Source organism: Equus caballus, chromosome 4, assembly GCF_041296265.1.
Source record: "Equus caballus isolate H_3958 breed thoroughbred chromosome 4, TB-T2T, whole genome shotgun sequence".
Lineage (NCBI taxonomy): Eukaryota > Metazoa > Chordata > Mammalia > Perissodactyla > Equidae > Equus > Equus caballus.
In genome coordinates this window covers 77,955,646-77,983,512 of record NC_091687.1, presented here as the reverse complement: position 1 = coordinate 77,983,512, position 27,867 = coordinate 77,955,646, and the positions used below count along the sequence as shown (strand labels likewise).

Here is a 27,867-nt window from a genome sequence, read left to right as displayed (position 1 = left end):
GTCACTGACTCGGAATAGATCTCATTGCAAGACATGACAGATGGGTATTGATATTGAATGGAAAGACTGACATTAGCTGAAAGGTTCCGGGAAGAAGAAAAAGCCATTCATCATTCAACAAAATATTTACTGAGTACCTACTGTGTGCCAAGACAAAATGATAAATATTTGGACTTTATATTTACATTACAGTAGAAAGAGGAGTGGTGCCAAAATAATTTCCTTGGGGTTAGTAAAGATTACGATTGAATACTATTGGTAAGCAAGGTCTTCAAAAATACTTATATTTTCCACAATGCATCAGAAGAATGCATTAGCACTCATTCAAACATCCATTCTGTCATGGTTGCAGGATTTTAGAACTAACTTCGATTTTTGAAGATGCTGTTTACTGACCCTTAGTGAAAACCAACTTCCTATTTTTCTGGAACAAAAAGGGCCTTCCACGGTTTCAAAGATTTCTTAGACATCAAAGAGCTTAGAGAGACATACAGTTTATGGGTAATGATTTAGGATTTAGAGAATCAAAAACACATGGATTAAATTTCCTTTAAAAGACCCCTAGGTTTCAATTTTAAAAGCTAAAAAGTTGGTCTACACATATGTTAGTCCCAAGCAAAGCCAAAACTTCTTTTTAAAGATAGTTGGTGTTGTCTTATGGACCCAGAACTTGGCTGGATTTTGCCTTCCCACATGATCTGGCCTCAAAGGAGGCAACCTGCTTCTGCTAAACAAATTCACTCCACCTCTCTCTTTCTCTGCCTGTGAAGCCTACATTATTTCAAAGGTCTCCAGCTTTCAGTGCTCTTCTTGATATTTTCAATAAAATATTAAAAATCAGAAACATCCTGTGGTCTTAGAGAACAATTAGAGTACTTTTTAATTTCTCTATTATTATTATTGTTTTTACACACAATTTCAAAATGGGACCTGAGATGTTAGGTGCTGCCGCAGATTTCCAATTATTGGGGAACACGAGATCATTTCAGAGCAGGAAAAGGCCACTGATCCTAATATGTGCAGTGTTTCATGATATATCATTATATTTGCATTTAAAATAGTAGGAAGAAATACAGTACATAATCTTCCATTCTAACACATCGGCCTTCCAGAAGGCCGCTAGCCTGGGCTTTTCACTGAGTTTTTAGGATTAAAGGGAACAAGTTAGTGCACAACCTGTGAGCTTTCATTCCTTTGGAAAAATAGATTGCAACACTGATCTGATGGCTTTTAAAGGGCACTGGAAACCAACACAGTGAACGTTTTGAATTTCAATGGTCAAGGAATAACAACTGATGAAGTTCAGGCAGATCTAACAAAACAAAACAAAACAAGGAAAGCACCAGTATTGCAAAAAGAGAGTTCATTCTGAATGAGAACTTGGAAATGAAATATGAAATCTACATATAAAGTTATGATGAATTTAGGTTTCAGAAAATGATTGCTTCAGTTTAAGAACGAAATAACTAGATTACCCTTTAGTTTAGAAACATACATAGTTTGATAGAAACACTGTGGGCTGATGAGTTTAGAAAAATAAGTATACGCCAACAGATGATGAATTATAAAACATCTTTTTCTTTTTTAAATTGCTAAGCTAATTTTCCAGAGAGGAAAAATATCTAAGAACTCAAGAAGATAGAATACTTTGCAGAAGCGGTCCTGGGGCCTTTGGCCATGCATACTGCTAAATTCAACAGCACCTAAAGGTGACACAGGGGACCACTTGGCAGGTATGGTCAGGGCCAAGATTGCAAAGGAGAACCACCAGGAGCCAAATTTGGCCTGCAGACATTTTGTCTCTCTAGCTTGCACAGTGTTTTAAAGATGCTGAGTCAATATTTTAAAATTGAGAGAGTCTAGCTTCTCCTGAAGATTTGAAAGACAACACCACATGGGCCCATGCCACACACTGGACCTCATGGCAACTTCGATGATGCCAAGTGGTGGCTGCTCCTCTTAGGCAGGGCTTTTTCTGAGCAGACCGTCAGTCCCTAGTGAAAGGGTTAGTTTTACCCATTTAGGTACCTGTTTGCAAATCTGATACAGGATATAGACAGGGCATAAAGGGGAAGGAAAAAAAGATGAAGAAAATCCAACACAGTGGTTTAACACTGGAGAGGGAAAGGAAAGGAGAGAGAGAAGGAAAGAAAGAAGTGCACAGCAGACAGAAGCTGTATATCATCAGCAATTGCCTCCTTTGCTGTCTCCAGATTTATACTATGGAAGGGATCCATGACAAAACCTATGGGTATTATTCTCAACAAATCCCAGTGGGTCAGGCTCACAGTATAGAAAATAAGAAGGAAAACTGTCTGAGTGGAGCAATATCCCCAATCAGAGATAGGGTGTGGGGATGGGACCAGGGAACTGCAGGAAAATATCATGTGTTCTCTCCTTCCCAGTGAACTTTGACAGGCATTGTCTAGGTCCTTCTCATAAAAAACAGGGACTCCATATACAGCTGTGCAGGCTGTGCACTGCACAATTCTAGAGAAAACAAAATGAGAGTGGTACTCCTGAGGAATGCAAAATAGAAGCCCTGCTCCAGATATCCACATGGCTCTTTCTCTTGTCTCCTTCAGGTTCTAGCTCAAAGGCCACCTTTGCAGAGAGGCTTTCTCTGACTCCACTACTGAATTTTTCAATCTCCACTCGACCCCTTCTTATCCTTGACAAGTCCCTACTCCCCTTCACCACTTTTCATGCTTCCTTGTAGCTCTTACCACCACCTCACATACATCACGTTTTATTTATGTATTTTGTTTGTTTGCCTTCCTCAACACAGAACACAGCATCATGAGGTTGGAGACTTTTGTCTGTTTTATTCTCTGCTGCACTGCCGGAGTCTAGAATTATGCCTGGTAGGTGCACAACAAATTATGCTGATTGGCTAAATCCACAATCACATTCTTAGAGTACAGCAACCAGGCTTTCACTAGAACCCGTGATTCTCTGACCACATTTCATAATTGCTCTTCCTTATATTAGGAGAAACACATTTTCAAATCTTACGGACCATTACATAATTTCTGCGGCTCATAAGCTTTTACATAGTTTCTAGGGGCCCTACAGCTACATAATTTATTACAGAAATTAAAACAACAGGAGTAACCTGCATAAACATACTTGCACAAATTTATACAATCACAGAAGAAATATGTATACCCAGGTATGCGATTAGCCAGTTAGCTGTTTTTTTATGTCACTGTGCTTACACTTCCTTCTATAAATGCCACACATGTGATTTTTCTCTCAATTACGTTTTATAGCTTATAAAAACACTTTATTTTGTCCCTTGAGAAGCAAAGCAGTCTGATTTTACTGAATGTTTTTATTGAAACAAATCCCAAGGGGAATATACTAAACTGTTAAACACAGCTGGAGAGATATGTGAGAATGGGCCTTCTGATAGAGGAATAGATTACAAAATTACTCACAGCTCTTAATCTGATCATGGGAGAATGTCCCCCACATATGAATGGAGCCTTTCTTGGTATGCTTTACTACAATGAGAAAGAGAGAAAAAGAGAACTGGAGAAAGAGAAGGTGAGAAAAACCCCAGAGACTAGAAATGTTCTAGTCATCATTTATCACTAACCTAAGAATCCCAACCTATTTCTCAGTGGAAAATGCATCAGATAGCCAACCTTCACTGATGTCTGGGCAGAGGCTGTGTGGTGCTGTTGAATTATGAGGGCCAGGCTCAGGGACACAGTTTCCTTGTCTATAACACGGGGAGGTCAAGATTTTGATATCAGCCTTGTCTATCTTGTAAGGTTGTTGTACAATCAGAAAGATGATATACTCAGAAACAGCTTGAAAATTTTAAGAGGTCTCTAAGTTCGAAATTTTTGATTTCTAAAAAATTTCTATTATTTAACAGCAAACAGGATGACTTCTAACATTGTCATTCTTGTGTGATGTCCCCTTAATAATTATGGATCTTGGTTCTAGTGTCTACGTGTGACATTTATCTGTATATGTAGATTGTAAACTCTTCAAGGGCAGAGATTTCATTTCTTTCTTTTTAAAAATGTTCCCCTAGGGGCCGGCCCGGTGGCGCAGCAGTTAAGTTCGCATGTTCCACTTCTCGGCGGCCCGGGGTTTGCCAGTTCGGATCCCAGGTGAGGACACGGCACCGCTTGGCAAAAGCCATGCTGTGGTAGGCGTCCCATGTATAAAGTCGAGGAAGATGGACACGAATGTTAGCTCAGGGCCAGTCTTCCTCAGCAAAAAGAGGAGGATTGGCAGTAGTTAGCTCAGGGCTAATCTTCCTCAAAAAAAAAAAAAGTTCCCCTAGTACCAAACAGATATGATGCTCAACATACAATCCTCAGCTATTTTCGGTGAGGCAAATGTGGGCCTGGCAGCAACTCAGCGTCTGTTAAGAACAGGGAATTAAAGTGATCCTGAGTTGACAACAGTCAGTATATCAACCATTTATTACTAAGAGGTGACTATGTTCCAATGAGCAAAGCCCTTGAAGAAACTCTGCCCTGAAGGCTCAGAGTCAAAGACACCAGTTTCAACACACACTATGGAAGTAAAGGAGGTTACCTGCCCAGCCCTGGAGTTTCTGCATATTTTCTCCCCTTAAGGTGGCACAATTAGGAAATTTGCTATTCCATGAACAACCACAGAGAATATTATGGATGGTGGGAAAACAAAGCATAGATGGTTCTGGTGAGAAGCATTAAGCCTAATGACAGTGAAGAAGAAACCATGAAATTGGAATGGAGAAAAGCATAGAAGGGCTTAGGAGCAGCTCTGACCAAACCAAGGGAAAGGGATGAGGAAGAAAGGGGCAGAGAGTTGGGAGCAGCTCTGAATGTGCAGGGAGCTGCGTACACATCATGGATGTGTCACCATAGGCACTGGCGCAGCCAATTACAGAAAGGGGTGTGTCCTGTTAGCCCGCTTGAGTTATTCACTTTGTTCTGAGATGACCACGTTTGAGAAAAAGTTTATTTGAGGATATTATATACATTTGTCAAAGGAAAATTAGACTAATGCTATTTTGGACTATTTTTTTAATCAACAGATAAAGAAATTGATGTTTGAAATGTATTTCTTAGTCTAACTCATTGAAATAAATTTTTAAAAATTTCAAGATTATAGTGGGACATATGCTTATATAATTTTAAAAGGAATTTATAAGATAAGGGTATTTTTCATGCTTAGAAAAGTGTCATTTTTCTTTTATTGTAGGTTTAAAAGTCATGAAAATACTACTTATGAGCTTTCATATTGACTGGCTGTGGTTAACCTTGTACATCTTTATCATTCAGATAAACCTTATCCACTAATTCTGAAGGCACCGAGTGCACATCTAATGTAAACCTCTACTGCGATGTATTAAGAACAAAGCCATCTTTGAAAAAGCAGTAGTCAGCAGGTCATCTTTTATATGCCATAAATTCCATCATACTAAAATCAAAATATACTTAGGTTAATAACTATAGGCTTATGCACTGTTAAGTCTGAAACCTGAACAGAATTTTTTAAACACCAGTATATTTTATAGGCAATCAGACACATTTTTGGTACTACAAAAATTTCTTATGAGTGACGTAAATTTTACCTGTCTTATTCAGCCATTCAAAAAGAATGAACAGTGAATACACCACAGACTTGCAGTCTATGATTGGAACCAAAGCACCTCACTTCTGTTCCACTATGGAAGTTTACATGTTAAAACAAAGCCCAATAAGCTTAGAGCCAGAAAGGAAAGCTCTGTACCTGTAAATAATCCAAGCATCACTTACAGTTTACATAAAAGCACAATTTATGCCCAGTAGCACAGAGAAACATGATGTACATCATTTTCAGATCATCCTCATGCAGACAAAATTCATTAGTCAGCTATAATAGTTTAGCTATAAAGGAAAATAATGTTTTTCTGAATCCATTTGCATGGCAATGCGCATGTGTCTGGCTGATGAAAATGACAGCATAAACCTCCACCACAGCATAAACTCTACAAAATGTGAACAGTCTTCTTAACATTCAGGAGAGGGTCCAGATAGTCCATATTCTCTCCAATGTCAGTTTTTACAATCCTCTCGTATTCATCGACCATCTTAACTTGGCAATTAAAGTATCCCGATTATTTTGCCTAAGAGAGTTGACAATATTTCATTCTGCCCCAGGGCTCCTTTGAACATAAAACGGTGATAAGGTAAAATACACTGGGCAACTATTCATGTGTGAGCCACTGCAATCCTCTTCAACTGTCAAACGAGTAAATGACTCTTAAAACATAAAAGGTATGAAACGGGAAACCTTACTTCGGAGTAAATTCTGCATTGGCAATGGTTGGTGAAAATACTCTCGCTGGTGCTTTAATTATTGGGTCAGTACCAATACAAGCCAGACTGCTGACCTCTGGTTATAATCTACTTCACCCAGTAAGACAGATGTCGTTCACAGAGCCCCAGCAGAGAGAGAAGGTACGATTGAAAACGATGAATCACAAGCCTGTGTATTTGCTAGAAATGAAGAATTCAGAACTTCACAGAAACACCTGCCCCTTAGAAGAACCCCCATGTAATACAGATAAAGGAGAGCTGGGAAAAGGAAACCGCTCGGCGGCCCGAACCTTGCCGGCTGCATCACCCTGGGACTGGGTGACCGGATCCCTTTTGTAAGGGCTGAGTCAGATCACAGCCTTGAAACTTGCCCGGCCATAACAGTCATACAACCCCCTCTACCCCAGCGCCCCTCTCTCTCCAGTCATACAGGCGGCCGTCAGAAGCGACCCCCTAAAACGAAAAGCCCCATTCTAGCTTCGACCTCCCCCCTGGGCACAATCCTTCAGTTGCTGAAGCCCCTAAACTCTCGCCCACCTCCCTGGTCTTGTCCTCTGGAGCAGTAGTCGGGTTTCTTAAGGGAACAAAGAGAGCAGAAGCGCTGGGGCGAGGGGTGGGTACGGGATCCGAAGGGGCTGTAGTTTTACCTTGCAGTGCCAGGACCCGGCCGGGGGAGAAGTCAGCCGCGCCGGGACCACCCGCGCGCTCCGCGCTCCCCGCCTCCTCGCAGCAAGTCAGCTGTCGCCCCGCATCTGGCTCGCGCCCTGCGCTGGGCTCCGCATCTGCTCACAGAGCGCTCGGGGCGCTGCGGGCGGCGAGAACCTCCGGGTCACCTGCCGCCGGGCCCAGCCGAGCGCCCCGTCGGCTCTCCGGCCGCTCCCCCCGCCCCTTCCCACCCGCGAGCTGCCCGGCCCGTGACTCAGCCGGGCATCGGCGCGGGCCCGGGCGCGTCCAGGCTGGAGGCACGGCCAGGCGCCCCAGCGCGCCGCCCGCCCGCCGCAGCACGTGTCTGTCTGTCCGGCGCACCGTCCGTCCGCCCGCCTGCCTGGTCCGCGGGTCCAGGGACCGCTGAGGTGCGGACCGGCACCACCCCGAGGGGGAAATCGGCCCCCGCCCTTCCTGCCGCCCGCGCGCCGCGCCTGGCCCCGCGGGGGTCGCGTTTCCTCCTGCCCCGCCCCCGCCCCCGCCCCCGCAAGGTGAAACTTTCTCGGGGGAGAAGTTTCTCGTTTGGCTGCGCGCTCTCGCCTCTCCGAGCTCGGGCAGTTTGCTGGGAGCCCCGCCGCAGAGCGGCGCGACCGAGTCTCCCCCTCCTGGTGCTCGCGCGGCGAGCGTCCCCGGCGCGCACTCCGCTCTGCCCGCGCGCCGCCGGCGGGACAGGCGCGAGGCTCGGCGGCCGCCGGGCGCTGCCCCGGGACCGAGGGATCCGGGCAGGGCCGAAACAAGGCGTGCATTGTCGGGGCGGAGGTAGGAGTGGATGCACGAATTGTCCCCAGGATTTCCTTGCGTAACCATGATCCCGTACTATCATAACTCGAATTTCTGGAAGGAAGAACAACACGGGAGTTTAACCCTGAGGAAACTTCAGTTTCTTAACGTTTTCTTTCTTTCTTTTTTTTTTCCGTAGCAGGAAACAGGCTGATTAAATAACTAGTCAAACAGCAATGAACAAGCAAAACAGAACAAAAGTTTAATTCTTGAATGTTGAAATCTTATGATGCTTTGTAAAAAAAGGGTTTTAGTGGCTTAGTGCATTGTATTAGGATAACTTTTTATATCTCACATGTCTGAATATAGAAATTGACATAAACCTTCTGGAGAACACAGACACTCAAAGGTAACAGGATCTAAGGAAGAGCATTGCCTGCTAGGACGTGTCATTGTCCCGTTTGACTCTCAGAAGGCCCTGACACATGCGGGCATCTGGTAGTTATCGACTGTCGCAGGACAAAACGACATTGTGCAGGTTCAGGAATTATTTAGTAGAGAATGAAAAATAAGGAAATACAGTAGGAGTAGTTACGGTTTTCCTGAGATCTTATTATATGCCAGGCACTTTACTGGGGACTACATAGAACAATTACAATTTTCAAGAGAGATTACCTCATAATTCCCCAATTTTATGGAAAAGGAAAGTTCCTGTTACATAATATTGTACTAGAACTCTGCCTTGAACCGTTTTGCAGATGGGGAAACTGAGTGCCTGAGAGGGTCCCATAGCTGGTTAGTAAAAGAGGAGACGTTAGAACCCAGCCCTCAAGTCCCAGTCAGGTGTGCTTCACACCGGGCCGAGAGGCCGCAGTCTGTCCCGGGTAAACAGACAACGCAGTCCTACCGAAGTTTTCCTGACATCACCTGGCATGATTTAACAATGACTACAGTTCATAGTAAAAGGCTGATTTACTGGTTGGAGGGCACTGGGTCTATTTATGGGCAAATCGATTATAGATTTGGGGTTCAGTACCAACTTCAACAGAAGGTGAATAAACCAATGAATTTACACACACACACACGCACACACACACAATTAGCCATAGTTGTCCAAAGGCATGATTAGAGTGCTGTTTCTATTTCCTGGTTTCCATAGCAATGTGTTAACTGGATTTTTAGATTGCATCATGTAGTTGCCTTAACAGGTTTTCTGAGTTTGTGTGTCATGATAAAAATATAAAAGAAAAAAATTAAAGTGGTAGAAAGATCCAGAAAAGCCAGTGTAAACTGGAAAATAAAATAGATTATAATCCAAATAATCTATTATGTATTTTTAGCTCTGAAGTTTCCTAGTTACTAGTTACCGACAAATTTGAATCCAGCTTTGAAACTGTATTAAAAGTTATCATTTTGATTTATTAATTTTAAATAAGGAGATCACATTTTATAAAAATAACATAACTAAGAATAGCATAACTGAAAGTATGTGTGTGCACATCAAATAGTTAGTTTTTACTTACTGCCTAGATAGATTTGACCAGAAAAAGAGTTAAAAGTAAATTCACATATTTGGAAATGGAAAGAAGAAGAAAAAAAGTTAATAGGAGTTCTACAATTCAATTTTGGTTTTGTGGCCAACTTTAATTGTTGCTGTTTAACTTTCCTTGGATCCATGGCATGGGTGACACACTGTATGATGAAGTTCTGTTGGTATTTTCCTAACCAAACCAAACCCCTGTGGCCAACACTGTTGGCAGTCTAAGCCAACACCTGTTCCCAACCAGATAGATATTCTCTTGCCTACCTCCACTCTTGTGGCTGGAAAGGAGAAATACTTGCTTTCCCAAACACCTTTGCAACCAGACATGACCATGTGACGTCATTCTGGTGAGGAGTTAAGCTGAAGTCTGTTGGGGACTTCTGGGAAAGAGTTTAGTTTCCCTAATAAGCTGGTACCACCCCTTCTCACTTCTTGCTTTCTTCATTTCATATATAATGCCCAGCAAAGAGCTAGCCTTCTTACGACCTGAGGAGAGAAGCAGGTCTCTGATATTGCTGAGATACAGCACCAATGCCAGTAGACACCTGCTCCCAGATTTCTTGTTTTGTGGAAAAATACTTATGACAGACAGTTAGCCAGAGTTTCTGTCTCCTCTGGCCAAAAGCATTCAAACCTAATACACCCCTCAAATGGGGAGCAAGACATCTCCAAGTTTAGCATAGTAGTTAAAAATGTGAGTTTTAGAACCAGACAGCCTGGATTTCAATCCAGGTTCTGCTGCTTGCCAGCTAGGTAACTATAGGCCAGTGGCTTAAATTCTCTGTGCCTTATCTGTAAAATGAAGATAATAAAAGGATTATTGTGAGGGTGAAATGAGGAGCTACAAGGAAAGCACATGGAATAATGTCTGGTAAAATATAAGTGCTCGAAAGACGTGAGCTATCCTTGCCCACATACTTACGGATAACGTAGTGCCCAGCTATAAACAAGACCCCGTCTTTAACCCTGAGATGGGCCTAATGGTAGCCATGGGCAAAGGAGAGGAACAGTGGCATCTTGCTCTGGATATGCCACATCCTTTCTGCTCTCCCTTCAACACAGTAAAATTTGGATCTTTGAAGGTACTCTTTTGTTCATTCACATGGTACTGTTCTTGAAAGAAAAGGAAAGACGTCTTCTTAAGCACAGGGCCTTCATGCTGGCAACTGTGGAGGATAGGGCCCACAGACTTGCATAGGCCCACACAATGTTTTTTAAAAGTTTGGGTTGCAGTAGACAGAACATAGGTTCTGCAGGTTGCCGTCATCCTACTGTCTTTTCTTGTAGTCCATCCAGCCAACCTCCAATCTTGATGCCACTTTCTCTTGTAGGCATTACGGTCTGTGACCCCTATTTTAGAGTAGGTATTCTTGGATTCTTTCTCTCTACTCTCTCTCTCCTTCCCTTGCCCTGTCACTCCTATTATTGTACCTATGGAAAATGTCTCCACAAAAGGGCAAGAATAATAATTTAGGTGATGGTTCCTCAAATCATTTCTGTAGGCAAATGCAATTTGGGGATGTAGGACTCTTCTTACCTTTTTAGAAATACATCACACATGTTAGAATATTGAAGATTCTGAAAATTCGCATGGATAAACCAAACAGAACAAAACTAAACCAAAAGCATGCTGTTTTTTTTTTTTTTTTGCCTTGTAACATCTTCTGTAAAATTAGTTTAGTAGGTAACACACTTTGGGAAACCTTGCCTTAAAGAAAGGAAATGCCAGCTACAAGGGGTTAGAATGAGTCTCTTTCAATATGAACTCCTTTTATGTTGATTTATATTGGTCATTTGCTTGTGGCTGGGCTCTCTAAAAATAAAACATGCAATGCTAAGTTATCTAAAAATATGACCAAGCATATTCAGTATTGAAGACAAGTACAAGACTGCTAGGCTCTTGAAGCTACAAGTATCATGATTTTAATCAGAAGGCCTAGGAAACTAAAGGCAGGAAAATTAAAAATAAATTGCTATCTCCAACAGGGTGCCGTAATTTTGTTAGTAACTTGGTTAATTTTTGCATCCAGCTTGTTGCCTCTCTCCTAAAATCAGGCCAAGGTATAATATATCTAGCTCTCGTTTATTAAATGTCTATCATGTATCAGTCATGTGTTTGAGTTCTACTTGTGACCTCATAATAAAAATCCAAGACAGGTATCCTTCTCAGTTTACATCCCGGGAAATGAGCACATAGAGATCAAGTAACTTATTCAGCATCATACAACTGGCCTAAGTCTGTCTCTTTCCAGAACTCCTGCTCTTCCCGTTTATTATAAACTGTCACTGGTCCTCTGGTGAGTGACGCAGTTATTGAACATGGAGCAGCAGAACTTAAGTCTTCCTCTCATTTTCCTTTCTTTTCTGTCCACAAAGTCAGCTGTAACTTGAGGCACGGTCACCCCTCTGTTTGCTTGACCCCTGGGGCCTGGATGTTGCAGTGCAGAATAAAGGTGCTGGCACCACCTATATTGTCCATCTGTAAAACACTGCATGGGGTGGAGTGAGGGACCCCGGCAGTCAGGTGGCCTGGGTGGTGGGCTCTAGGTGCATAGGACGTAGACCTCCTGCATGTGAAAACGACTTGGGGTGCGCTTTCCCCAATGTCTCTGTTTTTATAACCCCTGAGCTCTCCTTGGGGACCCAGGGAATGTGAGAGAGAGAGGGAAGCACCAGATGACAGAGAGTCAGGACTCCTAAGAGAGGGTGTTTAGGAGAGTCTCTGTCCTCTCAGAAGATGAGAAATAGAGGCAAAGACTTGCAGAAAGTCCCAGAAGGCTGCCCTTTTTTCTATCAATACTTTCCCTCCCTGAAGCTGTGTTAATTTGTCTTTCATTTCTTTTCCTCTCTTTTCCTTTTCTGTCTTTTGCCTTGTGGTAAATTGGTAAAAGCCTTTTGGGGAAGAAAATGCGAAAAATCTTTCAATTTTACACAACATAGTATATAGCATTATTTCCCAACTAGCGTATCCATTCTATTTGTTAGTTTAAACTGTTTGGCGCTAACACAAATGGATTAGCCAATCTTGGGAAACAATACACAAAAATAAATGTGATTCCCACACTAATCAGCATTTCCTTATGGATAGCCCTTTAAAAATGTGTGAGTGTGCATGTTTGTGTAATTACTACAGTTCTAGGTTTTACCCCTAACTCTGTGAGTGCTTTGACACTTAGCCCCAGTGGATCAGTTTCTTCAGCTATAAAAACAGTCCCACAGTCTGATGAAAAGGATTTAAAAAAATTAAATATCAACCAAAATTTTACTAGAGCTAGTCCTTTTGGAGCAAATATGCCAAGCAATTTACTAATTATATTGTATATAAGGGGACATTATACTAGAAAGAAAGTACTCCAGTATGTGGTTCTTATTAACTACTGCCTTGTCCAAATATGTTAAAATTCCTTTTTGTATCCCAATGATTGATTGATTTAATAATCAATTTAGGGATAGTATGTCTGATGAGTCCAATAGTAAATTAGGCAATTTAGAAAGGGCTACAAAATTTAACAGTTCGAGAGGGAATATATAGGTCTTAGTGGCACTGACAATGATAGAATGTTTGAAAGGTTTGACTAGAATCTCTAACTATTACATGTAACTAGTGTTTTCTGAGGAATAATAGAGATGGTTCTAACACTTTCGCATTGGCTAGATTTCCACCTTTTGTTTGACAACCTCAGAGTCTAAACATAATTACTATTAATGTATGTTCAAAACACAGAAGAGATGGCAGTAACTCTTCATTAACCTTGGTCTGCCCACGAAGAATTAAAAACGTAAGAGCACAGACAAATTGGGAATGGTCACGGGTCATGTTCAGAGAGTCAGCAGTGATGCAAACTGCTTTGGACTTCCAGTTCATTGGTCTGTTATAAACATTCCCGCCTTTACTTACTCTGAAAAACAAAATTCAACCAAACTACCCCCTAGAGACAATTGCAAACTAACCTCCAGACAGAACTGTCAGAGCCAATAAAATCATCTGCAAACTTTCATGCTTATGTTGAAGGAACTTTCAAAGAACGTGTAACCTGAATTAGAAGAGACATCTTTTTAAAGCTTTCCCTGAAGTGTCTGGGCCATCTGTTTTGGCCCAAGTTCCCCATGTTAGAGCTGTTATCAAGTTCTGTCGGCTCTCCCATTGCTACTGTTAACAAATGGATTTGTCACCCCAAAGTTAAGAAAAACCAGATGTTTCCTTTGTTGTTCTATATTCTGATGGCAGGTCAAAAGCATGTTAAACAGCACCAGTGAAATTGAGATTTAGAAATAATCTTGTTAATCTGATCAATGAAGTCATATGATTTAGGGGTGTTTCAAGATTTAGACTGAATTTCAATATTTGGCCGTCTACGTTTATAGGATTACCCCCAAATTAATCCTATTTTTTAAATAAATATAAACCTATATTTCATGGGAATCATAACTTGTATGGAAGCTGTTATAAATATGGAATAAATTATTTAAACATGTCGGTTCTTGTAATCCATCAATTAATTTCTTAACCAAATGTTTATTGAGCCCCTGTTGTGTGCCAGGGAAGTGTTGGTATCTCGGGCTACAAAGATGAATGATTTGTGGTCCTTAACATGGAGGAACACATAGTCTAGCACAGAAAACCTGCATGTAAATCAGCAGACCCGGTACAATGTGGCAAGTGCTAACCACTGTTAGGAGAGCGTCATGGCCTAACTGTGGCGATCAGGAGGAGGCCAGGAAACATGGAAGACACTGCAAGGGAGGCCACATTTAAGCCACACCTTAAGCAATGAGCAGAAGTTTGGCTGGCAACTGTATCTGCAGGAAGATGGAAGTGAGGAAATGAATTCTTAACAGAGAGAGCAGGCACACAAGCTTAAAATAATTATATACTCAGGGTTCTGCAAGTAGTTCAGAACAGTTGGGGTACAATGTGTTTGGAGGCTGAGGCAAGAAATTAGGCTACCAAAGTAGGTGAGGATCAGAATATGACTGGTCTTGTATACCACACCAAGGAAGAAAATCTGTATAGTAGGTGATGCGTCACTAAAATATTTTAAGTAAAATAATTAGAATGTGCGCTTTAGAAAGGTCACCCTGACTTAATGGAAGTTTCGGAGCTGGGTGAGACTGCAGGCAGGATGGCAAGAGGGAAGGCTATTTCTTTAATGCAGGAGAGCAATGATGAAAGTTTGATGTAAGGCAGGGACCGCTGGGAGGCAGGGCAGGGAGGAAAATTTGATAGATGCCTAGGAGGTGGAACGTACAGGACCACTTAGAGGTAATAGAAATTGAGTGATATTCAGAAAGGTTGCTTTTTGTTTGTTTTATTTATTTTTTGTTGATTAATGGAAGTCTGGGACACAGCGATGCATTCATTTTGGACTTGTTGAGTTTGTGGAGGAGTATTTACATGTCCCTGCATAATGAGCTGTTGGAGATCCGGTAGTTAAGTCAAAATACCAGTCTGCTGGATTGATCTATCCTCTACTTAGTTATGTTGGGGACTACGTTTTTGAGACTCTCCTTCTCCATGTAATTCCAGATTGGATTTGGCCCAAAGGGAAGCTGCATGAGCTCTGGGAAGCAGAAGAGAAGCCACCGTCATTATATTCTGAAGGTTATTGTCTCCTGTAGGTGGTAAGAGACGGATTCAGGAGTGCCACTGGCTCCAGTTTGTTCTTACTCTTCCCTGGCTTCCTGATGCTGGCCTTGTCCACCCAAAGTGACCTCAGGCATCCACCAGATGCTTTACTGACAACTCATAGAGATGGCAGCCATGAAAAGCCAACAATCTTCCATAGACTTTGCAGTCCCACCTCACCAGCAGGATGTGCTGACTTCCAGAGCTCCTTGCAAGTCCTTACATGTTTGTGACTTTTCTCTGTTCCTTCAACTATGTTTTTCAGATCTTTATCTTCCCAGCTCTTCCCACAATTAAGTACTCATTCTTATCATAAATTCCTTCTTACATATCACTCATAGTGATTCTGCTTCCCTGATTGAGTCTTTTTAAAGCTAAATCCAAAGTGTATTAAAAACACTCCATTTTCCACTCAAAACTTTTATTCCTTGAAATTGTTTTGATTTTGAGAGTCTGATTTTTTCCTGACTTTCTGATAGTGATCACTAGTACAAAATAATGATCTTAATGTGTCCAAATAGGAAAAAAATGTCAGAATAGCTAAGAGGAATTTCAAGAAAATTCAACATTTGGTTCTTATTCTGTTGAAAGAAATCATTATTATTTTTTGTATGTGAACATTTTAATATAATCCAGTACTTTAGAACTATCTGGGCCATAGAGAGCCAGGTGTGAAAGATCTTAGGAGCCTTGGAGAGAGGACCAGGGCAAATTGTGGCAGGAAAAGATCTCTTCCTGTTGGCAGTTGGAGCCTTTCTTGGGGTGAAGTGGGATGGAGCCTCTTGTTGAAAAAGCAGCTGTGGAACAGAGGTCCTGATGCTGTTGGCCCAGTGAAGATCCCATTATGAGCAGGTCAAGAATAGGACTGAGTTCTAGAATGAACATTTGGGTCGCTCCTTTCCATCTACTCCTGCCCTGGGAGAGGGTGGAGTTTAAGTCCAAGGATGGTCATGAAGAAGTATTGACTTTGTTGTCAGTATTGGGAAATGAGACTTGACCTAGAAAGGTGTGTGCTCTGGGGAGTACTTTCTTGTTTCGTTCTGCCTTTTGCCTTTCTTCCAAAGCTGGCAAAGGAGAACATGGGTGTTTCCTACTCCAAGAAGAGAGTGGCAAAGGAGGCAGTATTGGCAGCCTTTGCCAGCAAAGGCAATGGTATTGGCATTCTTTATTCCTTCGGTGGGAATAGCCTTCCTTCTTATATTTGCATGGCAAACTCTGACTGATCCTTCAAGATCCAAACCTAATGTTGGAAGGCTTCCGTGACTGGCCCTCTCCCACCCTACCCTGTCCCACACCCTAGGCAGGTTGACAAGTTGCTTTATCTGTTTTCCAATGGCACTTCATACTCCTAATTTAGCATATCTTGCACTGTATTACAATTAGCCTTTTTTGTTGACAGCGTAACCCAATGATATACTAATTTGTGTGGTTTTTTTGTGTCTTCTACTTTGTGGATCAGAAAGCATTAAGGCAAAAAAAAAAAAAAATGAGATTCAGAAATGTATTCAGAAGGGGCTGCCTTGCTGCAAATACAGGATCACCAGCTTTACATTTGCTTGGTTAGGCAAGGAACCAGAAAGAACACCGTTTCAATCTGTTTGCCTATCTATGTATTTACAAAATTCTTAAAATTCATAAGCAAGTGTGGAAATTGGGCTGTGTCCTCTCAGACTGCTTTTCAGGCATAGCAGGAGTTGGAGATTGTTCTGGGGGCAGAGCCTTCATATCGCAACCCCTTTTATGGGTCTGATGACCCCCGACCCATACCGTGTAATTAATAATCTTTCACTTCTCCTGGGAAACAAATGGGATTAGCAAACTGTGACAGAGTCTATTATTCTTAAGGAAGTCACACCGAGATCGGTGTCTCTTCCCTAAAGTGCATATCATACATACCACACAGAGAGTCAGGCAATATGTGCCAAATTTTTGCGACAATTTTCTCTTTGTCCAGAGACCATTCTTGCTAGCTATTTTCTATTAGATATTTGGAAGGTAGCCACTACTTCGTGCCACAAATGAGGCAAAAATGTTAGGATTGAGTGTGTCCATTAAACCTTTTACAAATAAGATAAAGTGTGTGATCAGAGGTACCAGTAAACCCCTCTCAGGGGCTTGGGGGAGGAAAGTTGCGATTGGATGTCACCCAGGACTCACAGTATACCTGTTTCCTTGGAGGCATTTGCTGATTCTGCCCATGGCTGTTGGCTGCAGGGTGGGGAGAAGCCCCCTTGCTGCCCTGGGACTAACTGAGCCATGCCTGCCAGGGCTCCTGTTCTGCATAAGCAAGCAAGACTCCACGTCACCCTGTTAGTCTCTTGACATCCTGAAATTACTTTCTCATTATAATTAAAAGAAGTGAAATGAAACCTGACCTAGGAAGGATCCCCAATTTTGGTAATATTCTAAAACACGTAGCAAGGGCTTGGTGTTTGAAGGCTAGCATAATCCTACTGGAAGAGTGCTAAATACGCAATTGTTGTGGTCTTTCATGGTTGTATCAGTCAAGTCCCATGGACCTTGTCTAGGACTTGGTCACTGAGCTGAAGTAACTTTGACAGAAGCCCACCCCTGAGGGCTTGGGTACAGCCTAAGGTTCTACAGGCCAGGCCAGCTCAAATGAAAGATTTACTTATTTGCCTGTGACGGCTGCAGTAACATAGCCAGAGTATCTGATTAAGGTTGAGGAGGGGAAGGCAAAGGTGAGAATCAGGAAGAAGCACTTTGTGTCAGGACTGAGGGATGAGGTGAGGCCACATTCCAAGGCGTGAACCGAGAGGTCAGTAGCAAGACGGTTGACGTTTCCATCACCTCTCACCTGTTTCCCAGGTCCTCTGTCTTTCTCTCCCTTGGTTTACTTTTTCATTTTTGGTGGAACACTTCCTCCTGTAGCTTCCCAAAAAGGGGTGCATGTGATGAGAATTTTTTGAAACCTTGTAAGTCTGAATGTGTTTTTATTTTACCCTCATGATTGATGGTTTGGGTGGAAAGATCCATCATCTTCTAGTCTCACTCTTGTTCTTGAAAAGTTTGATCCTGTTTTAAATCCTGATTTTTTTTTCTCCAATTCATTTTCTCTGCTCTCTCTTCTGAGACTCCAGAATTGAGTGTTAAACCTGCAGGATTTATCTTCTAATTTTTTTCATATGTATATGAAATATGTACATATATATATATACAAATATATACACAAATATATACATATATGCAAAGATACCAAGATGCCAGGCATCTTGGTATCTTTGAGGATCAGCAAAGTGGCCAGTGTGGACAAAGAAAAGTAAGAGAGGGAAACGGTGTCAAATGTATTTGTCCTAATTATTCTAAATAAGCCAGGAGGTCTTACTTTAGTAAATGATTTTTGACAATATAAGTAGAAGAAAAAAAAACCTTTTTGCTAAATTCAGTATTCTTTCTCCCTTGCTCTAAATATTATCTATTTTATCTTTAGCTTTGAAAATTTGCTAGGGTAACTTACTGGGTAACTTTGGGTGAGTCACTATGGAGTTTTATTTCCTGGATGTAAAACAAGCAATTGGGTACACGTAATCTTTCGTATTACCTTTGGCTCTAAAAGCTGATCTTGCATTGGGTTATCTCAATACTAATTAGTACTTCTATTAGAAGAAGGCCTGGGACAGAGAGGAAGTGAAACCTAAATCAGTTAATACTGTGCTCATTCAGCATTTCCAGGAAAAGTGTTGGTAAGAAGTGACCTGTACCTCTAAGGTCCGTTTATGGATTCTAAAGTTCTTCTAAGTTGATTATATTCAAAGAGAAAAAGATCAGAGACAATACCCAGCCAATGCGGTTCTTATTTGTTAAATATAATGAGATTTTAATATATCTATGATCATTTCAAGTGCACAATTAATAAAATGTTTGGAGCATTTAATGTACAATTATATGGCATAGCTCACTATCACAAACATTAAATGAATACTGTTAGTGATAAAAAGTGTATGGAGCAAGTTCTTAAAATCAAGTCCAATCTCAGGAGTTTGTATCCAACACTTTTAATGCACATATTGCAAGCTGAGACGAAAAACAGTATTTACTCTGACCTATCTTTCCGAATTCATACTCTATTACTTGGCTCTCTACATTCTCCTGTATATGAGTCTCATACTCAGCATGTTATAGACTTTTCTGTGTCCTGTGTCTTTTGGTTGTGTTACCTGGAATCCTTCCACCGCTACCGCCCTCCCTCCCCCATGTCACGGACTCCAACTGCCAAAATCCTCCTCATCCATCAAGACCCATATTAAATATTTCTTTGCTCATACAGCCTTTTCTGATCTTCCCAAGAAACTCAAGCTTTTCCCCTTTAAAGTTCATAACGTGTTATTTGTACCTTTCTGATGATGCAGGACTTATTTATTCTCCTTGGAAATATACCTCCCTATCTTCATTTTACATTATAAACTTCTTGAGGACAAGAACCATGTCTTGCTCATCTGCGTGTGTACTTAGTAGAAGACTCTTAAAAACTGTTGAGAAAATGAATTTTATATAACACATCTGCAGGCAAAAGTCTATAGTCACTAAAAAACAAACAAAAAACCAACAAAACCTTTCTCATGTGTATAGGAAAACACGTATACGTATCTTTCTTAAAAAGAGTTCTATCTCTGGATAAAGCTATTTTCTCTTCTATCAGAAATGACTACCATCTTTTCTATTCCACCTTTATTATTAGCAGAAACATTGCATGTTTATCAGATTTTGATGACCTGAATTCTTTTCCCTGGGTAAGTCGTTAAAGTTAAATTTGATATTCCTTTGAAAAAGTACTCCCCACGCCCTCAGAACCAAACAAAATAACCCATAAGGTTAAACTATTAACTTTGAAATGGCTTTCATTAGTTAGCTGGCTTAAAACTCTAATGTTTTGAGCGTGTCAGTCCACCAGAAAGGGGGAGCCAGGTGGAATGGAAGCCCAGTTCCCCCTCTTTATTAGCCTGGCCGGGGTAAATGTTCTGGGAGAAATTTTCCAAAAATTTGTTTTCAATTTCTTATGATTTGGAAAATCAGCTACTTCAAAAGATCTTTTAGGATATTGTCCTATATCTAAACTTCAGATTGCTCTTATTTGAAGAGTTTTAAAAAAAACTATTTAAGGAGGTTTTTGGAAAGATTATTGATGAAAGTCTGAGTTAAAAGTCATTGGTTCATATTTCATTAGTCCTCGTGCTGTTTGTCACCAGTAAATCTTGTGCTGGACACTTGTCCATTCCTATGAAAATGACACTCTTGCTTTTATTTCTATATTTTAGCTTCTATTAAACTGAGGCTAAGACCTCATTTTTTTTCAGAGATAGATGAGATTACCAGAAATAAGTGTAATGTTGAAACTTCTATTTAGTGACTGAAATAGGTTTATCTCCCTCTATAAGGGACCATGGTTATGTCCTCTTGTGTATTTGAAAAATTCCTTTGAACATATGAAATATATTTAATGAATTTATGCAATGAATAACAACAACAATGTAAAAAATCTTGAGATTTTAAAGATTTGTAACATCTCTTTGGTATGTTTCATGCCATACCAAAGAAGTTAGTTCTTTGGATAGCACATTCACAGTAATCATGCATTTTGCCATATTTTTATTATTTCTTCACGACAACAACTCTAAGATAGGTTCAGATAGATAATACACATAATATACATTCATATATAATTTGATTATTTCATTGAAAGAAATCTGATATGTGCTATCCTTTCCTGACTGTGAACTGAATAACTCTTTTTTTAGCAGCTGTTTCTTCAAATTTAATCTAGAAACAAATTGCATCAAGCTTGGTGCGAAAAGTCTATCTGATGAGAATCTTTCCAATTTTATTTTTATAGTTAGATTTACAGATAGAAGATTACACATCAGTCACATTTAAACTGAAGTAGCATTTCAGGATAAAGAGTTTTGCTTTATGTTTGTTTTAGTAATGTGGCTTTGGTTGTATTAAATATAGAGGAATAATCATTTGCCAGGCTAGAAGTAGCTAACTAACTACCCAATTTTCAGATTAACATTGAATTTCTAGTACTGCCTGTTTGATGTCCTTGCATGGCTGAACCAAGTAAGCTCCATAGTGCTTTATTATAATGTTCATCTGGCTCCCTGCCATGTAAATGGACGTATTAATACTCGGTTCTTGAGAGTTTTGTGAAGTTCAGTTAATTAATGTTTATAAAAGCTTCTTGAGATTGTCTGCTGAAAGATATTACATGAGTTAAAATTATATAAAAGCACACATGTAGAGCACTCTAGAAATTGTTGCTTAGCAAAGATGAAAGTGCCCTGAATATCTATTAGCTATGTCTGAATCAACTACTTCTGGTTTCTTTAATTTACTATAGTATTTTATGGCTAATACATAAAGATGACTTAAGGATGCATCATCTCTTTTCATAGTGCAGAATTCTTTATGAAATTTTGGTCAGAGAAGTTTAGGTAAAACATCTGTCTGGTGCTCATTTGGGCAGAACATTCAAATCAAAGATCTCATATAGAATAAAATGTTAGCCGGAAGATTCATTCTTTCTCCCAAATGAGTGCTCCTGATAGAAGGCATTCTAGTTGTTCGCCAGCGTCTAATCTCCATTTCTCTCTCGTAGCAATAGAATGCCTAATTTCTTGCTGGGCACATGGCCAATCTGAATGAAGTCTACATATTGTCCACCTTTCTTGCAAGCTGGATGTGGCCTGTGGTAACTAAGTTCCAGCCAATGGAATGTGAGCAGAATTCATCTGTGAAACTTCTAGGTTGCGTCCTTAGAGGGAGGGCATGCCCTTCTTTCTCTCTTCTTTCATCCTATTGCTTGGAATGTAGATGTGGTGGCAAGCCACCCTGGATATGTGGGTGAAGAAAACCACATAAATGGAGGAGCAACAAGACAAAAGGAGTTTGAGCTCCTGAACAACTCACAGAACAGAGTTGCCATGAGCAACCTTATAATGCCTGCCTGTGAATATGTTTAAGACACGATTAATTTGAATCTTGGTTGTAAACCATTGACTACATCTAACTTAGGGATATCTTTATAGAAAGCAAGAGGGGAAAAAAGTGATTCAATTTTTTCAGATCTTATATCAAATTGCCCATTCAAGGATCAGGTCTCATTGAGAAATCAACTGTAATTTTATTTACATGCTGAGTGCATTAAAAAGTTTTATTTTGGGGGTGTGACTCCCCAGCTTAAAAAGCATAAAGAAAATTTTTTTGGTTGTCCCTCTGAACAGACTAGGGAGTTCTACTTTGAAATGACTTCATCCTCTGAAAGTCCTAAGCATTACAAAAGTAGTAACACTGAAAAAAAAGTATTTTAACTAAAATTGTACAATTCTAATATATTAGACAGATAAACCATCTTGACTGACCATTGCACTCTGTCCTACTCTGTCTCATTCTTGTGCTTATCAGCTGAGTGCTTAGTAACTGATTTCTTTAGATGGAAAAACCCAACAGATGTAGCTGTACATTGTTAAAAAAAAAAGTAAGTGATCTCTATTCTAAATTCCTTTAGAGTTCACAGTTTATTAGGAACTCAGGAAGGTGATACTACTGTATCAGATGCTTTTCAGGTATCGTTTTCATTTGCTTCATAAATACTTTTTTCTCTCATGTAAGTGGGAAATATACCCTCCCCAATTTTTTCACCAAATATTTATATCAAAAGCTATAATTAGCCATTGTGTATATTATTATCTAGTATAACTAGATAAACTACAAAGTCAAGTATCAATAATAAATACATTTCTGGCTTGTACTAAATAAAGATAAGTGGCATGTTCATGATGATATTTATATTCTTCACAATTTTTGACAGCTAGAAATTCATCTATATTTACATTTCATTAGGGCATCATTAATTTCTTTCACTGAAAATAATCTATTACCATATAGCAAACCACCCCAAAACTTAAGGCTTAAAGCCATAACAATTATTTATTTTTCTCACAAATCTGAAATTTGGGCAACGTTCAGAGGGGACAGCTCATTTCTGGTTCATAGGTTGTCAGGTAGGACAGTTCACTGAGGCTGGAGGATCTACTTCTAGAATGGGTCACTAAACTGGCTGGCAAGTTGGTGCCAACTTTGAGCTGGGAGGTCAGCCAGGGCGATAGGCCAATGGCCATGGTTCATTTCCCTGTTGACCTCTTCATGATACTGCTTGAACTTCCTCCCAACATGGTGACTGATTTCCAAGAGTATGTATTTGAAAAGACAGGAAGAGGAAGCTGCCAGTCTCTTAAGTCCTGGGCCTGAGAACTGGCACAGCACCATTTCTGCCATGTTACAGAGCCCACTCAGATTCAAGAAAAGGGGACATAAACCTCACCTCTTGATTGGATGACTGTCAAAAAATTTGTGGCTGTCTTTCATCTACTCCACTATTAAACATTTTCTAACTAGTAGTGAAGACACAATAATAGAAATAAAAATTAACATAATCAGCAGTAGCAGTCACTCTTCCTATGAAAAAATGACAGAGTATCCTGAAAAGAAGTAATAGAATGGATTGATGAGTGTTTTAGAAATGTTTGTAATCTTATATTCCAGTGGCTCTAATCTTTTTGAGCTCCTGATTTCTGGTTGAGTAGCAGAATCAGTACGTGGCAGTCACTGATGGGTGCCTACCCAGTATCCACTCTCTCCTCTTCCTTAGTAAGAGATCTCTGAATTTTTCAGCAATGTGCCCAGGTAAAAATTCACACTTCCCTGAACTCTCTTACATTTGAGGATTGCCATGGGACACAGTTCCGACTAATTCATTGTAAACAGAAGTCATTAGGTAATAATTGTAGGAAAACACCTTAAGACGGCAACCTCAGCTTTTTCTTTTGTTCTTCATTCTTCCCCTCTTCCTGCCTGGATTGAGAATGTGATGTCTTTGGTGCAATAGCCTTGTCATTTAACAGAGATGATCACAAGGAAGAAAGAAACTTGTTAAGGATCAGTGACAGGAAAGCTGGAAGGCTGGGAGGTTGGATCTTTCATGGCCTTGTGGAATCACTGTAACAGTCTTCTAACATCCACCCTAGATTTCTTGAAATGTGATATAAACAGTCCTGTATGTGGTCAAACCACAGCAATTGGGTTTCTGTTGCATAAAGTCAAATCCATTTTCTAACTGAATTACTGCTGTAAAAAAAGTCAGCAATAATTGTAATCCTTTCTAGGGATTAACAATATATCACAGGATCTGTAAAAGCACCCACAGATTCTCCTCTGTGTTCTCCTCACTGTGTTTCTGTGTGAATACAGCTATTACTGCTCTGACTGCCTTCTCTCCTATACTCATGAGAGACAGTTTTGGCATTCAATAAGTGTGGGTTCTCTGTGCCAGCATGACATTATGGCATGCTTCTTATGTCTTATTTGCAGCATATTGAACCCTGCTCTAACATGAGCAACACGGTCTACTCAGCAAAACATTCTATCTGATAGACAGTACCACACTTGGTTATAGCAAAAATAAACCCAGTGAAATGCTTGCAGTATATCAGTGTTGGAACCATTGTTATAACTGATGAGGTATAATTTTGGCTAAGTTTAGAGGATATTTTGTACTTCATGATTTTAAGGGCTACACCCAAAGACTGGAGTAGCATCAATAGATGAATTTATATTCTAAGTAAAGGATATGGATTTGGTTGCTTTAACAGAGACCAAATAACAGTGGCTTAAACCTGATAGTTTATTTTTCTCCCATGTAAAAGCCTGAGTTGATAGGTGATTGAGGGAGGGAGGGTAGGCAGCTCTAGTTCACCGGGAAATCCAGGTTCCTTCTATATCATTGCTAGGCCATCTTCTAGACTAGAATGTTGTCCTTATTGACATGGTCAAAGCTGGCTCATTGGGTGGGCCCCATGGCCGAGTGGTTAAGTTCACATGCTCCACTGTGGCGGCCCAGGGTTTCACCTGTTCAGATCCTGGGCACGGACATGGCACCACTCATCAGGCCATGCTGAGGTGGCGTCCCACATACCACAAATAGAAGGACCCACAACTAAAAATATACAACTATGTACCAGGGGGTTTTGGGAAGAAAAAGGAAAAATAAAATCTTTAAAGAAAAAAAAAAAGCTGGCTCGCTACCACCATGTCTGTGTTCTAGACTTCAGGAATGGGAGAAGTTAGAAGCAATGGGCAAGTAGCCTCTCGTAAGAATCTGATCCAGAAATTGTCCATATCCTTTCTGCTTGCATCACATTGGCCATTTATTAACAAGCCACAACCAACTGAATGTTCTGTTAGGAAATGGCTCTAGCTGGTACCCTATGTAGCTAGCTAAAAACAGGGAGGTTCTATAACTTAAAAGAAGGTGGAAATGGATGCTGGGTGACAATCACCTGCCTCTTTCACAAGGAATTTGTCATCTGCCTTCAGAGGAGGGATGGTCTATCATGCTGGCACTGTTAGGCATTTGGCTTTTATGAGGAGTTGTTGAAGTGAACACTTGTTTATTTGGTGTCGAAAGCCTGTGGACCTACCGTGAATCAGCACTGCTTTTTGCTGTCCAGTTCTCATTAATACCAGATGGCTTACAAACTCCTGGTTTCCTTTTTTTCTTGGCTTCTGGATTCGTCACATTGTGTTGCCATCTTGCTCCACTCCAATTTGACCAAAACTTAGCACTGTTTACTTTCAGTATATGTATTGAAATACCCAAAGTAATTATTAGTTTAGCAAACTTTACTGAAGACTAGGGATGGCGGTGGGTGATGAGGGTCACTTGTTCACAGAGCCTTTCACCTTTCCAGTGGCTTCTGTTCTTCCTCGTTTCCCTTCCAACCTCAGCTCTTCATCCACTCATTTCCTAACTACCCTAGGAACCTCCAAATTCCTTTTTCCCTATTAGGAAGAACTGTTTTCCTGTTCCTCTCAAACCTTCACAGACCACACCAGACCCTTAGAGGGCTCTGCTTCTACCCCAAGTGTTATTCCCAGCAAAAGTTCTTTTCTCCCTTAAAGAAATTATAGTGCCAGTTGTTGAAATAATAATTTCCCCCACCTCATTATAAAATGAAATCAACTTCTGCATTTGCTGTAGAAATGTTGTTGAGAACATTGTCCATTACATCATTCAATGTTCCCTCTATAAAGCTCCACATCAGAAAGTTCTTTAGATTTCAGTGCCAGGAAAAACTTTGATTCTCCTAAAGCAGGCTTCCTCCTTTCTGATAACAAGAACCATATAACTTATCGTGCTTTCTGAAGTGTACAACTCTGACCCAAATTTGTAGCTCTATCATTTGCAATTGTGTCAACATACGATTAACATATTTCTATTTCCTTCATATGCTTGGGCCATTTTATATTTCTATCATGTTGGTCTGCCTTTTGTTATAAGCCATTTCAAATCCTTTTGAAAAAGAGTCAAGATAAAAATAAGTTGATTGTTAATAAGTAAAGTAAATAAGCAGCTTAGAGGTCATCTAAGGCAATAGTGTGCAGTATTTTTATTTTTTTGAGGAAGATTAGCCCTTAGTTAATATCTGTTGCCCATTCTCCTCTTTTTGCTGAGGAAGATTGGCCCTGAGCTAACATCCATGCCCATCTTCTTCTACTTTATTTGTGGGACACCTGCCACAACATGACTTGACAAGCGGTGCCATATGTCTGCACCTGGGATCTGAACTGGCGAACCCTGGACCGCCGAAGTGGAATGTGTGAACTTAACTGCTGCACCACTGGGCCGGCCCCAGTATGCAGTATTTTTGACACCCCTCCGCAAATACTGAGATAAGGCAAAAGGCCCTATGGACCACCTACCCTACTCATTCCCACTTCCCAAGGGAAAAATAACTCAGAGAATATGCTACCTTTAGATTAAGAAGGAAAAATTTAATGCTTACTAACTCACGTACTAGAAGTACCACACTTCTGTACCATTTTAGATCCTTTGTATGTCACTTGTCTCCAAGAGTCTTTGATCTCTTGTTCCACTCCAGTCGCCACTGCAGTGACCATCTCAGTAAGGGTTTTAACTGATTTCAAGAGAGTACAACTCAACAGCACCTCTCCTTATGCTTGACCATGCACTGCTCACCTTCTGCCCTGGGGCTTCCTTGTTGATAGTGAGGAAGAAGACACTATGAGATCTGTTTGGTGCCCACATATATGTGACCTAGAAATGAGGAGGAGCTAACAACCTATGGAAGGAAGGGTGTACTTTCCTTATGGAAGGGCCACTCACTAGGCAAGATTGCCAGACCCTCCAAAGTGCTGGCCAAGAATGAAGGAATCTAGAATGGATGGTGGAGGAGGGAAGACGAGATGATGAATATCAAACATGGCCTTATTATGGGACCAGCAACAGACATAGGAATTGAAGCTGATTCCGCTAATTTTCTTGCTGTTAGTTCCCTGCTTTGCTGGATTGTGCTGTGTAATAAAGTAGGTGCACATATGCTTTAGCTTCTTTCTCTGCTTTCCAGGGCACCTGGCTAAGATAGTAGGTTTTTGAAACTGGTCCTTGGTCATATGTACAAATGAAAATCTGTGGAGGCTCACATCATTCCCCTGTAAGAGACTAGGAGAGGATTTTTGTCCTTTCTTGGCCCATGAGGAGAATCCTCCTTGCCCACCCACCAGTGACGTCTTGATTACCAGAGGCCTGAAAAGTCTGAGGGACTCTACCATTGCTGCAAGCAACTTAAACTCTCAGAAATTTAGTCACAAACAAGCACTATCATTAGTAGAAGCTACTGCAATAAACTAACCTGGGTGGAAAGACCTAACCAATCTCTAGGCCTTCCCAAGCGAATCCAATTTTATGTAGGTATTAGAAATGTTCCCGTTAAAAACAAAGCATATCTAGTATTTTTTGTAGCATTCTTTCTGATCCATAAATATCAATGGTCTGCAAATATGTTATAGTTAGGTTTATTCTACAATGAGAGTGAATTATATTAGATGCTTTCTAAACCGGAGAGATTGGACATTAAAATAGTTAG

General features: G+C 40.6%; 1 protein-coding gene across 2 annotated transcripts in view; it reads right to left on the bottom strand.

Annotated features, from left to right (window-relative positions):
* Positions 1-7,326, bottom strand: part of MET (MET proto-oncogene, receptor tyrosine kinase) — a 113,166-nt gene extending 105,840 nt beyond the window's left edge. The window contains exon 1 of one of the 2 annotated variants that reach the window (XM_014739000.3): positions 6,959-7,326. The gene's annotated coding sequence lies outside the window, so the exon portion shown is untranslated. 2 annotated transcript variants of the gene reach the window in all.
* Between the last annotated feature and the right edge of the window lie 20,541 nt (positions 7,327-27,867).